The sequence below is a fragment of the Neopelma chrysocephalum genome, unplaced genomic scaffold (genome assembly GCF_003984885.1).
Source record: "Neopelma chrysocephalum unplaced genomic scaffold, ASM398488v2 Primary Assembly neopelma1_104, whole genome shotgun sequence".
NCBI classification, from domain to species: domain Eukaryota; kingdom Metazoa; phylum Chordata; class Aves; order Passeriformes; family Pipridae; genus Neopelma; species Neopelma chrysocephalum.
The window spans coordinates 167,183-181,276 of record NW_020897768.1 but is presented as its reverse complement, the minus strand read 5'-3'; positions in this window follow the sequence as shown (position 1 = coordinate 181,276).

Below are 14,094 nucleotides of genomic sequence, written 5' to 3'. Positions count from 1 at the left end.
TGCTCCTCAGCTTTGCCCTTAAGACAACTTCCTTTTGTTTTCTTTCCAGTGTTCCATCAGCTTTCAGTTTTATTTTCTCCCCTTCCTTTTTGATTATTTTTCTCAGCTAACTAAACTGATCAGCCAACACCATAAATAATTGTGATTTTAGCGATACCACGTAATGTAAAAAGGAGGGAGGCACAGGAAGGAAGTACATATACTTAGAAGAAAAAGAGGATGTTCTGAAAGTACCTGCAGAGAGAGGCCAGCAATGCTGGTATTGGTGTTGAAAAGAATTGCATATGCAATGGGTGAATGATTTTATGATCTGGTTTCATCTGAGGGATCAAACTGCTCTGACAGAGGAACTTTGGTCTTGACCACAGAGATCAGTCTGTTCTTAATTTAAAATGCAAATACAGTGTAAAGAAAGAGACTTCTGTGTTCCTCTGGTGAACAAGGCTCAAACATCCCTGTGCTGGGCTGTAAGGGTGCGCTTAATAGTCATGGTTAGAAGAGCATAGATAATTAGACTGGAAGAGGCATCAGTCAGTGGGACAGTCAGTAAGGGTAGAAAATCCCAAGTGGAGATTCATGTTACTAACACAAAACTGACCTGCACACAAGTGAGACCAACAGATTAGGTACTAGACAAGGATGGAGGCAATTTGGGTCCCAAACTTCTATTTGACTCATGCCCATTGAGCCCCAACCAACTACTCTTCCCAACAGGTAAGAGCAAGTCTTACCTGTGGTGCAGGCTGAGATGCTGTGCCAGGTGTGGCATCAGGACAGCCATGTCCAGCACGGGCTGCTAGAATTAAAATAATTAAATTTAAATTACAACAAAAATCTGGACCATTTAAACACAAGCAGAGACTTGTCGCTCTCTTACCAACCAAAGCTTCTGCTAATGATACCTACTGTACAAATACTGTGCTCAGCAGAGGGAGGAGGCTCTAAATAATGCCACTGATTTTCTCCCTTAAGGTCCAGAAGGTTTGCAGAAGTCTCATAAGATACTTCCTTTCCAGTCCTTATTTTCCATTTCAAGACTACGCTCAGAACTTCACCCCTCCTGTTCATTTCAGGAGCCCTGTGCTGCCTTCCCATCTCCACCATGCACCCCAGAGAGATTCTTGCTGTGCCCTGGCACCACTTGCCTTGAGCATCTCAGCTAAGGCTAAAGCAACGTGAAGAGGGCATAACATGAATAATTATTCCCTACAGATCTGCTGGGATGTTATCAGCAGCTCAAGCTGCACCCTGGGCACCTCCCCAGACGCTCCCAGAAGAGGAGGGAGCATTGAACCAAGCCAAGGCCAACCTGTCCCTGCCTTTAACCAAAACTTTTGGCCTCACTAGCAAAAAACATGCCTTCAAGTACCTCAGGGAGTGGCCCGCAATGGCACATCCTGAGGCAAGAGGCTGTGAGGCAGCACTGACTAAGCTGTGGAAAACAAAACACAAGCTTCCCTGCAAGGGCCAGGCCAAACGCCCGCACCTGAGTCACCGCGGCTGCCTCTGAGCAGATACCACGATGGGAACGCTGCTCCCTGCATCGTAAATCCACTGGCAAGCACTGACTTACAAAGCCAGGGTGACCCTGCTCTCCAGCCATGATTCCTGGTATCTGCAATTTCACTCATCTGCTTACAATTTTTACAGAATGCAGAAGTGTTCTCCAGTGGATAAAACTGAACTGAGCACAGAATTTGGTTTTTTCCCTTAACAAGAGATGTTTTTCAGATAAAATAGCATTTAAAAAGGGAACATGATAGCTACAGGGTTTTCAATAGCTTTTACCCAGAGTGATGTAATTAGTCATGATCCAAGAACAGTTTGCCACATGAAATCCAATTCCTAGTCATTGTGTAAATCAATGGGAGGCTCATTTCTTTCTGTTGTTAAAATCAATGGCAATTTGAGTTTAAGAAGAAGTTGGGCCCTGATTCTGTAAAAATATAAACCAGACCTTTCCCTCTTGGCCCTGCTCTTTTTAAGAAAAGAAACCCATCAAACCTACACCATGACAGTTTCCCTCTCTTCTAAATATATGTTTCTAAACAAGTTTCAAAAAATACTTCACTCTTTTCATATGACATTACCCATCAAGATGGTTCTGTGACATTTTAGCAACTTTATATGAATTTCCCAAAGTACATAGGACTGGACAGCTTTCGTGTAGGTGGTGGTTTTCGTAGCTGTATGACTCTGGGGTCTCTTACCCTTTGCATCATAACAAGCCTCAGGAACATTCCTGAGACTCTAGGAAGCAGATCCACCGTATCCCACCACCTGTGGACACACTACAATTTGCAGGGGCCAGTCACGGCACCAATTTGCTCTAAGGTTTCATTGACAAATAGAAAAAATGACTGAGCTGAGAGAGGTCTAGTCAATACAAGCTGTTGTAAAGCTACTTTATTGCAGTTCTAATTGCACAAGATCTGACAGCATGGTTTTCTTCCTCCATGAGCATTCAGTCAAAGAAGGAGAACTAATGTAGAGAAATAAACTGGCGGGGAGGGGGAGGGGAGAAAAGAACACAAAAAAATAAAATCAGAAAATGTATTGTCTGTTTTCGAGACATTCTGGGAAATTAAAGCAGAAAAAGAAGTCAATGTTTTCAAAAGTCTGCTTGAAACAAGAGCTGGAAATGAGAGGTCTAATCCAAGGTACCTTCTAGAAAAGGAGACCATCAGAAGGAGCAAATTGTGGTAAGCATGTAGCACCCACACCTGCATCTGCTGTGACAATTGACACGGTAGTTCCATGATCTCTTAATCCAGCACAAGCCCTTACTCAAACTGGAAGGGATGGTCCAGTCTTCCCCCTGCTCCCAGGTCTCATTCCCATCCTCTCCCTTGAACCCACACTTGACCTTTAAAAGTCATCTAGTCCAACATCCCTGCAGTGAGCAGCAATGTCTTCAACTAGATCAGATTGCTCAGAGCCCCCTCCAACCTGACCTCGAATGTTTCCAGGGAAGGAATATCTCCCAGCTCTTGGGGCAACCTGTTCCAGAGTTATACTTACTCCACAGCTAGGCCTACAGCCACTTTTTCCAGCCCCTTTCAGCCCCTGGTGTCTTTCAGTTACCAGGACACCCATGGAAGTTGCCAGTTTTCAAGGTAAGCAACCCATCTTACTGACCTGTGGTCTGCTTGATGCATTCTGGGGTTTACCAGGAATGAAAATTATGCACGTACAGTCCACCAGGCAAAAACTGAGTTTAAATAGCCAAGCTTCATTTTCTTAGAAGCCTTTACCCCCTGTTTAAGATAAAACAGGATCTGGACAACAGGGTCTTTACTGCACTCTACCCAGGCAGATTGCTGACACAGTTCCACGTGTGGGCTGTTAGGTGCATGATGCTGTGCTGTGCTCAGGAACTAGGGATGAGTATTTTAGAAAGCTAACATTATGCACATCATTCATTTTGGAAGCATAAGCTTCCCCTGCTGATTCATGTTAAATCAATTCTACATATTGTAGAGTACAACAATGCAGTAAGAAACACTGATTAATGTATTAAACACAGACACCAGTCCATGGTGCTAATACACACAGAGTAGAGTTCAAAGCCTTCCAGTGCCTGTGTGGCCCATCCTGCCACCCCTGGGGACAGTCATCCTCTTAAGCCCCAGCACTGGGAATGCTAAGCCTCCTCATCAGAGCGACGTTCCAGAAGAAATCGGATGACTGCAGCTTTTAAGTCAGTCTGGCAGAGGCTAGGGTTGAGGAAAGGACAGAGGAAAGGCAAGCACCATATCTTGAAATAAAACTCAGGGTCCAAGCATAACAAAGCAACCTGTTGGAAGCAGGAGGAGAGGTTAGTAGTCTTGCCCCCATGGGAACTCCTTATGGATTGGACAGGACACCGTTGCAGCAGACATAGTGCAAATTCGGCTGAGGAAGAGATGCGCTGCCTCTGCCCACCTTAGGGTCCAGCATTGCTGCTTCAGTGTCAGAAACCAGCCAGCTTTATTAACTGAAACCCACTTTCCTGCTTTCCTTTAAAGAAAACAACTCTCCACTATCAAAAGGGGGAGTTGGGCTCAGTTAGTTTTCTGATCTTAATGGGCTTCACGCTGTTACTGTTATTAGACAAGCCTTTACCGTGTGGGTGGAAGCAGAAAGTCTGCCAAGAGCTTCAAAACTATGTAAAGAATGGGGATTTCTGATGAGAGCCTCTGATGATGAATCTCCTGCTACTGCATTCGTGAGAACAGGGCAGATGTCTGAGTTCTGAGCTGCCTTTCCTCAGTCATTAGTGCTCTCACTGCAGGGTTGGAACAAAAATGCGACAGTTATAAAAAGTGACATGATCAATGATCCATACAAGGGATATAACAACTACCTTGTCAAAATGATACGAGGAGGAGCGGTTATAGCAAAAAACAAATAGGCCTCAATGTCTTTTTTCCTCATAAAAGTAGGTTGAAGAAACCAAGATCCATCAAAGCTGACAGCTCATAGAATTTGGCAGCAGTTCAAAGCTAGAACCTCTTGTCCATGCTGTGCAGAGCTTGCACCCGCTATCTGCAAGAGGTAAGGAACAAGGAGCAGGGACACCTCGCACAGAATAAAGGAGTGAACTGGCTATTCTTCCCGAGTTTCAGAGGATACTCTATGCAGCCTCCAACACAGAAAATACACATATTCAATTAGAATAAAAGATAAAATATTAAATAAAAATGAAATTAAATAAAATTTAAAAAACCCTGACACGTAAGGCTGGCAGGTGGCATAAAGGAATTATGTAAAAAAAAATACACTCCATTGAGTCTCTAATGCTTCTCCTGGTATATAATTAAAAGAAAAGAAGAGCTGTTTACAAAGACCATCCACGTGTGTTAAGTTCACATAAAAAAACCTCTGTTCAAGAGAAAGGTGAGGAGGGTGTGAGGATATCACCTATACTGGAGCTGAAGCTTCTAAGTGGTTTTTCTCAGTGATAACAGCATCTGGAATTTAGCGCGTTGCAGTAATAAGTAGGAACTCAGACAATTTTTAACTTGTCTAATTATAGTATGTTGGTAGTGATACTATAATTATGAGGACAGAGGCACTCTCATATATATGCCTAGAAGAGCTGTGCCAAGGAGATCTGGTAGCAGCAGTAACTGTCCTCGGTATACATTGAACTAACTTAGTTCTTGTTAAAATATATGTAAGGGCTCAGATGCCTGCAGCTGACCAACGTCCTTTGCAGGAGTGGGAGCTAAAAGCTCTCAGTCCCCAGCAAAAGCAGAGCATGGTATCTTTGATCTGCAAAGGTTTAGGTTGATATACTTCATTTTTCATTTCCAACAGGAAGTAAGAGCACAAACAACTTGATTCTCTGATGAAGTAATGTGATAACGCATTGAAGAGCAGTATTTTGGCATTTCTGATTTCCAGTTGTTTTGTCCTGACACAAGAGAAGCCATCCTGGAGATGAAAGGCTCCAGGGACATCCCACAACAACCATTCCCACACAGAGGCTGGGGGCAGCAGTGAACAAGGCACAGCAACTTTCAACTTTAGAAAAATTCAGTGTATAAAATTACTCCAACAATAAAATAAAAACAGCCTCTAGTCCAACCATACCAAATATCTTCCTTTTAAGGGACAAAGAGACAACTACAAGAATACAAAATGCCTCTAAATTCGACTAGATACAAACTTAGTATTTAAAGTTATCAAATCGTAACAGCTATTAGACAGTGATACAGCCAACCAGAAAATAAGATGAAGTTCAGAAATAGAATCTTTTACCACAGAAATCACCAAAAAAACCCCAAAATTAAATTCAAGAGACAAAACTGTAACAAGGCCCAAAAAGAGGAACTTGCCTCATTTAAAATGGAGTTATGTGAGAGAATAAAGACAGACAAAAACCAAGGACTGGATCTCATAATTTCAATACTTTCATGAAAGTGGCTGCTTACAGATGTGGATGTACTAGACTTCTACTCGGGGAAGCAGTCAACACAACCCACATCACATCATCAGCACTCTGCAGCTGAATAGGATGGATATGGATGTGAAAGGCCAGTACCTAGTTTCTGACAATACTGTAATCATGCCATCCTCCTTTTCAAATAGACCAATAAATGCAAGAAACCCTAATTATTGTTATTCAGGCTGTTCAAGTACCCAAATGAAAATCTGTGTCAAAGGACTAGAAACAAAAATTACGGCAGAGAAATGAATTAGTTTTAGCAGACTGCAGCTTGGAAATGCTATAAATGGAAAAAATTATGAAAGCAGGAATTTGGAATTAAGATTATAGACCAAATTACTTACCAGAGGCACAGGACAAATGTTAGGTGTCATCAAAATAGGTGTAAGGCTTAATTAAAAAAAAAGTAAAACTAAAAGACAGGACTGTAAACTCAAATGCATTTATTCATGAAAGAAGAGTCTATGGAGAAATGTCACCTCAGCAGCATGAAAAAAAATAGTTTTGGAAACAAACCCAAGTATATTAAATATTTTTTCATGCTGAAGTCATTGGTAGGTACTTTACTTAAACACAGTTGGAGGAAGGCACGGGGTTCAAGAAGAAATGAATAAGACTGACCAGAGCACTGTTTTTAATATAATTTATTTTCGAAAGTGTCAGTCAGGCTTGTTTCTTTGAAGAGCAGCAGTACCAGGCCCCCAGAGACGGCAGCTTCTCCTCCAAGCAAGAACTCCTCTTCTTTCCCAGGACCCCATTACGACCTCCTGTGGACTTTAACATGACTTTGGTTGGCAGGCACAGTCTCAACATATGCACTTGGGACGTGGGAATCTGTGTGGCTGGGGATGTTCTTTTTGGCTGCTAACTTTGCACAACAGGAATAGTTTAATATCTTTGGATATGCCTAGGAAAATCTCACTAGGCTTAAGGGTGAGGGAATGGATTCAGTCATCTTTAAGACATTTCCATACCCTTCTCCTATCTCCTGAATATTTGAGGTGTACTCTGCATGCACATAGTGGGAAAGAGTCCCTGCCCTGAGTTTACAGTGTAAGTGGTCAAAACAAGCAAGCAATGAGGGAGGAAGAGAGGAATATCCACCATTATTTATCTCAGTGTCTACCTACATCCAGTATTGTCCACAGCTGGGAAAAAAATGGATTCCTTGGAGAAAAAAGCCAAACCAGCTCTCCTTCCTAGGAAAACCAAACTACTTTTCAACTAACAAGAAGTGAGCTTATGTTAAAATACGTCCTACACAAAACCTGACCTGGATTGGTTGCTATATCACTCATCAAAGATTATTCCCAATAGCTGGCAGTGTGTTGCTGGCAGCTTACATTTGGGGAACTGACACAGGGTGCCCTCACAGTTCTCCTGAGGACAGCAGCAGGGTTGGAAATATCAACAGCGGTCACTGCTTTGGGTGGTTCACTTTTCAGCTGCACATCTGCAGAGGGCTCTCTGAAGATGATCAGCGAGAAGGTGAAAAACCCTAAAACACCAGTTATTTTGAATGTTTAATCTTTTTCTTGGCTTTTTTTTTCCCAATTGCCTGTAAAATATGTTCCCAGCCTTCCTTTTTCCCAGGTCATGTGAGTGGAGGTCCCAAGAAGATTGCAGAGGCCAGAAGGTAAAGGCAGGTTCTGCCTTTCCAGGTGAGAGCTGGGACAATCTTTAGAAGTGGGAAAGGACATCTGAACACTTTATATCAGGCAAAAAGGTTACTCTTGCCTTAGGACGTGGGCTGAGCAAACAACAGAGACAGCACCGTGGATTTGCAGGTTCTCCTGGGAAGATGGGCAGTGGAGGGCTGAGTGTTGTGTAACGAGGCTTCAGTATACTGCAGCCAGGAAGGCAGGCTGCAGGCTGGTCTGAACAGAGAGTGATCCTGCAATAAAACAGATTAATAAAATCGTATACAATTGTTTTAACTCAGGAGAAATGTCCAGGTATAATGGTTTTCTCAAAATGCAGAAAAGATTTTCTGCGAACACTTAAGGCTGAAAGAGGAAAGGAGTTATATCAGGATCTGAGTGCTCTGTAGGGAAACAGCCTTCTCAAAAACATGACTGCAGTGATGACTTAATAACTGTGTTGACTATCAAGTAAGAGTTGGCACTATGAGGTCCAGCAACAAAGCAGATTGAATGAATTAAGTACTTGAAAAATTCCAATGTGGAATGACAACCATCCAGATTCATGCACGTGTTTTCAGACAAATCAGAGCATTTACAAAAATACTTTCCCACATCTCTTTTTTGCATTGAGACAGCATGATTTACTGTGCCCTCCAAGCAGTAAGACAATGTTTTCTCTCAACAACAGGATTATCTCAAACAGTTTACACTGTCTGTGATAAAAGACAAAAGGATAGGGAACATGACACATGAAGAGGGATTTCAAATGCTGCCCTTAACTGCTTCTCAAACCAGAACATCTAATACTCTTAATGGAAATACAGGGTTGTACTCTTACCAGCTCCCTTATACTGAGTAACATGACAGCTCTAAATCCCGGTCCCAATAGTTTTGAGATAAAGCAGAAAATTGGTGACAGGCTGCTGTGGACAATGATGGATCTGTGATGATTTGGAAGAACATGCATTGTTTTGAAGGATTAGATGTCGTAATCTGTGTAGTAAGTCAACAAGAAGGCACCATAGCAGGAACAGGCAAGGAACAAGCATCCAATTACTAATGCAAAATAATGCAGTTCACACTTTATTCACCTACTATGATCACCATTATCTTTTATAAAATCACTCTATTGCAGCAGAAACTGCTTGAAGTGACAATACACTTTCCCCTTTGAAAAGCTTCTATTCCTAACTGCAGATGCATCCAAATTGTGAGGGGAATATCCAAAAGCAGGCAGGGAAAGAAAGAGCAGGGCTGGGCTCACAGAGCTTTCTGGGGTCGCAGCAGAGCAGTAGGACAGAGGTATACCAGGGTGACCTTTACATCCTACTCCCTCCCCATCACTCTGCAGCCACCAGCAAAAGCCCAGGGCTAAGGTGGGTTGTGTCTTGCACCTCTCCAGGAGGAGAGGTATGGTATGAGTACAGGGTTATAAACAAGACACTACTGATTGCCACTTCTACCGCAGATATTGAAAAAGAGAAGACAGACTGAGGAGGACACATGGGCACTACCCACATGTGTTAACTGAATTAACCTCCAGGTGCCTCTGGGTTAAGTAACCACTTTCTTCACGGCCATTTTGGAACTACCTGGCTCCTTTACTACTTGCTTATCAGAAACACCTTGTTATTCTCTGTGCGTCTTCTCCCAGCAGCCCCAGCAGTGCCATAGGGGCAAACCAGCTAGTGTATAGTGGCAAAATTCCTGGGGATTGTTATTTTCTCAGCTTGGGTCATTAAAGCTTTAGCAGCATTGACAAGGGTGGACATTAATCATGTTTCTCTCTCTGAGATTATGAGCGCATGGTGAGAGAGAACATACTAACACCAATGACAGAGAAAATTCCACAATTGTTTGGCACGAAACAAAATATTTTGGTCTTGTGGGATACTCTTGGGGTAAATCTGGCTCTTAAAATACACTGCAAGTTTGGTGAGTCAGTGCGGGTTTTCAATTCTATTTAATTATTTGCTTACAGCACTGCACGCTGCGGGGAGATGTGAGAGGAAGAGGAAATGCAGAAAAGTAACTGCTGTTAACGTAAAATGCATAAAATTGGATTAAAAACATAGGGGTAAAAATTTGCTTCCACTCTAGCTTGTGAGAATTTTGCTCTCAATGGCAGAAAGCAAAAAACATCCTCAAAAGTTAACACCAGTTTGTAACATGATCATACCTCAGAACAGAGGGTGAGCATGTTCACACCAGTTCTGTGTTGGAATCTCAAAATAGCAGTTTCATCCAGTCACTTGCTTCTGAGACCTGCTATGGACAACATTGTGAAGAAAACCTCAGTTGGAAGCTTTTTATATGAAGATCAAGTATTTAAAATTTAGACAAAGTTGTACAAACAGCATGAAGCATTTGTGGTCTGTACAACAGAAGAAAACACCATATTCAGAAGAGATAGATGCTGAAATTTCAAGCCTGATTCTTTAGTTCACTGATTAAGAAGAACAGTAATCACATCCCACTTATCTCGTTGATAAAGAACATGGAGCTGCCACAGTCAGCTTGGATGGATGCCAAGGCAAACCCAGGCAGAACTGAAAAAAACAGTGAAGATGACTGAGTGGCAAATGATGGTTATTTATTCTGTTCAATTTGTTAATTTGTTTCTGGAAAAAAATGGATTAATTTGTTTCTAATCAAAACAAGGACCTATTCATTACAGTAGGTAGGATTTCTAATAGATTTTTTAAAAAGAAGACAGATTTGGTAGCTCATCCCCAAAAGACCATTTGGGCTCACTTCCCTGGAACACACACTTCCTGCCCCTTTATCCAGGCTGATTTCAAACACCACGCTGATGGGCCTTCTACTCCAAGCTCTTTTGTCCTCCCAGTGCTGTAGCCCTCACTGACTTTTCACCCTACTTTCAGTTGTTCCAGCTGTTCACTTCCTACCGTACTCTCAAACACTAGCATCTAACCTCTTTCCTTTGATTACCATTGATTTAGTGAGGATAATCCTGTCTGCTGAGGCCTCTTTGTCACCTCTGCTGCTGCTGCTGCCTAGACTGAGTCACTTAGAACTCAACTTGCCACAGTGCTGAGATTCTGCCTCTTCTCTCTCAAAAGGCAGGATTATAATAGTCATGAGACACAAGTAAAAATTAAATGCAAGATATAACTTATCTTACATTTGCCCTAGCAATCCTTCTGTCTAAATCTCTAATAATGTTTAATTTATCCTTTTCTGAACCCCAGCCTCACTGACTGCACTCAGATAACGAGGTCTCTGAAGCCCATCCTGAGCAAATATACTAGCAGCAATTACATCAGTGCTCGGTTAATAGGTCAATGGCAATGTCTTCATTCCTGGCAAACCTGCAGGTGCTCCAAGAGGACAGGGATGATGTTGGGACTGAGTACATCTGCAGCCCAAAATGACACTGGTCAGCCTCTATCCCTCATTAAATGTTAAACGTTTAGTGCCAAAACATTTGGTATTGTTTGCTTAGTTGTCCCAAATGTATAATTCTGAAATGACATTTCCCATGCTGTGACGTTGCTTTTGTTCGCTTACTGATAACAGTATGAGCACTTTGGGGAGGCCAGGAAGTAGAAGAACCAGCAGCCCAGCAGGTGGGCAGGGAGTCTCATGCTGGAGCTGGGCTGGTAAGGCCAAAACTTCCCCAGCCTCATCCCTTCCCCCATCAGCAGCTGTGTCTTACCTCTCCAGTGCCAGCTGCTTGACACTCTGGGCATACAGAGCCTCACTAAAACCCCACCAACCAAGCGAGAAAAGCAAGCTCCACAATGAAGGGAGACACAGCAGGTACGTACCAGCCTCTGGTGGGCTTGGGGCACACTCCCCTGCCTGTGGGACATAGCACGGGGGCCAGGAAGCAGCACATCCATCTCCCACACAGGGTGCTGCTCACTCCTCACCTACTACCAGCCTTTCTCTGCCTACACTCCCTATGTCCTGCTCCATCCCTTTTTGCATCTCAAGTTCTTATTTTTTATGTTTAAACAGCCAGATTGAGTCTTAATTATTTAAGCACCTTCCAGATTTAGAAAGCTGTTTTGGCTGTGAAAGTAACACTCAGTGCAATCATCTCTCATCAATAAACCATGGAAACAAATATGTACTCCTGTTGGGAAGGAACTTTATTTAGAGCACATTGAAAAGTGTTTTAAATAAATTGTGGAAGATGTGAAAAGACCTAATGGTGGTGATGTTTCAGTGAGATCAGGACATTTTAGCTCAAGTGAGAAAAAATGGACCTTGTGTCTTATTCCACTAATTTTACTAGGACCAAGACAGCTTGACTTCCAAAACAATATTGGGCAAAAGGCTTCCAGAAAGGCAAACTCACTTGAGAGTTTTGTTGGTTTTCACAATTTTTTGGTGGGTTTTTTTCATAAAGTGTTAAAACACACAGGCAAGGACTATTGTGAGTGCTCACACCTTACTGAAAACTGCTACAAAGCCTCAAATCACAGACACACAAGGCATACAGAGGTTTGGTTCTTCAGGAAAATGGAGATATGGGTTTTAAAAGAAAAAGGGGGGGGGGAAAGCAGGCACAGCATCACCAGTCGCTCAAGGGAGGGGATTGTCCCACTCTGCTCTGTGGCCTCATCTTGAATATTGTGTGCACTTCTGGTCATCACAATATAAGAAGGATATTAAGCTATTAGAGTGTGTCCAAAGGAGGGCAACAAAGATGGTGAAGGGCCTGGAGGGGAAGCCATATGAGGAGTGGCTGAGGTCACTTGGTCTGTTCAGCCTGGAGGAGACCGAGGGGAGACCTCATTGCAGTTACCACTTCCTCATGAGAGGAAGAGGAGGGGCAGGCACTGATGCCTGCTCAGCGGTGACCAGTGACAGAAGCCAAGGGAATGGCCTGAAGTTTTGTCAGGGGAGGTTTAGGTTGGATATTAGAAGAAGGTTCCTCACCCAGAGGGTGGTTGGGCACTGGAACAGGCTCCCCAGGGAAGTGGTAACAGCACCAAGGCTGACAGAGTTCAAGAAGTGTTTGGATAATACTCTCAGGTACATGGTGTGACTCTGGGGGATGGTCTTGTGCAGGGCCAGGAGTTGGCCCTTGATGATCCTCATGAGTCCCTTCCAATTCAGCATATTTCATGATTCTTCGAAAAAGCTCCAACACAAACCAAACAGCATTCCTATTAACATCTTACTCTAATAAAGAAATAAGATTGAAGAACTATGGCATAGCCTCAATGTCTACTTAAGGAGCTTAAGGAAGATCATTTCTGATTCCACTGGGAAACACACTGTGTTATTGTGTTGCCCATTTACAGCCCAGCATCACCTCTGGGGACTCTTTACACACTGAGCTTCGACCAGGCGAGGTGAGGTTGCAATGCACTGCTTCAGCTAAATGACCAAGGACATGGGACCAGTGCATTACTACTCCAAGAAGGGTACTGGACATTGGGCTGGAATAGCTAGTCCTAATGGCTTCACCTATGTGCCTGCCTTCTATAGCCATGAGAAAGCTTCAAGAAACCTTTTTTACTCCAGCTTTCTAAAACTGCTAAGTGCTTCCCATGGAGTGCAGAAACTTGATCCTAAATAAACCCCATGCAAATTGCTGCTTGACTCCTCTTCTTTGCAAAGCAAAGCTGCTCTTTATTTATGTCACATTTTCATTTAATTAGCAAAGAGATGGAACAAACTCTTGGGGGTGGAAAAAATTAAAATGTCTCCTTTGGCCACGAGAGAGGGAAAGAAACAGATTACTTTCTTCCTGTTGGCGACACTAATGCCAAGGCACCCTCACTAATGCCTCATTAGGGCCTCGTGGAGGTAATGAAGTGTCTGGAGAGGGTGAACGGGACTATTCTGCCTTTGCTGAGGATCCCAGCCACTGGAGAGGAGCCAAAGAGGATGCTTTGACATTCCTTCCTCAGACATCCGACACTGTGGGGACAGGCTTAACATATGCATGTAAATTACACAACAAAACTAGTGGTTTTATAATAGGACCAAATTAAAATCCTACCTAGTTCCTGCAGCCAGACCTTACATTTGAAAACGCTGTAACGCTGCAAAGTGATATACTTCAAAACACAGGAAACAAATCAACTGTTATCTGCCCGGGACCTTTAATGTAGGCCTGCTGCTCACTCATTAGGATAGTCTTTAATTACACGGTCCCATACTGTTTTTCACAGGGGTCCCCTTGCCTCCATGGCCTGGGCTGGAAGCCCTCCTGGCCCGAGGAGCCGCTCGCTGTTCCATGCAAGGTCTCGACTTCTTGGACGGGACCCGAAGCCGATCCCTAAGCGGCGGGAACCCCGCATGCAGCCGCTCCCGACCCTCCTCCCACCGCCGCACTGGCTCCCGGCACCCGTGACGTCATAGCGCCCCCAGCCGCCGCCCGTGCGCCCCCCGCGCCACTCTGACGTCACGGTCAGCCCACGGCCGCCCGGGGGCGGGACCCCCCGCCCCGCGCCCGCCCCGGCCCCGGCCCCGCCCCCGCGGCGCCGCAGCGGGACAGACCGGCCGGTGCCGCCCGCCGACCCCAGCGCCGCCGCC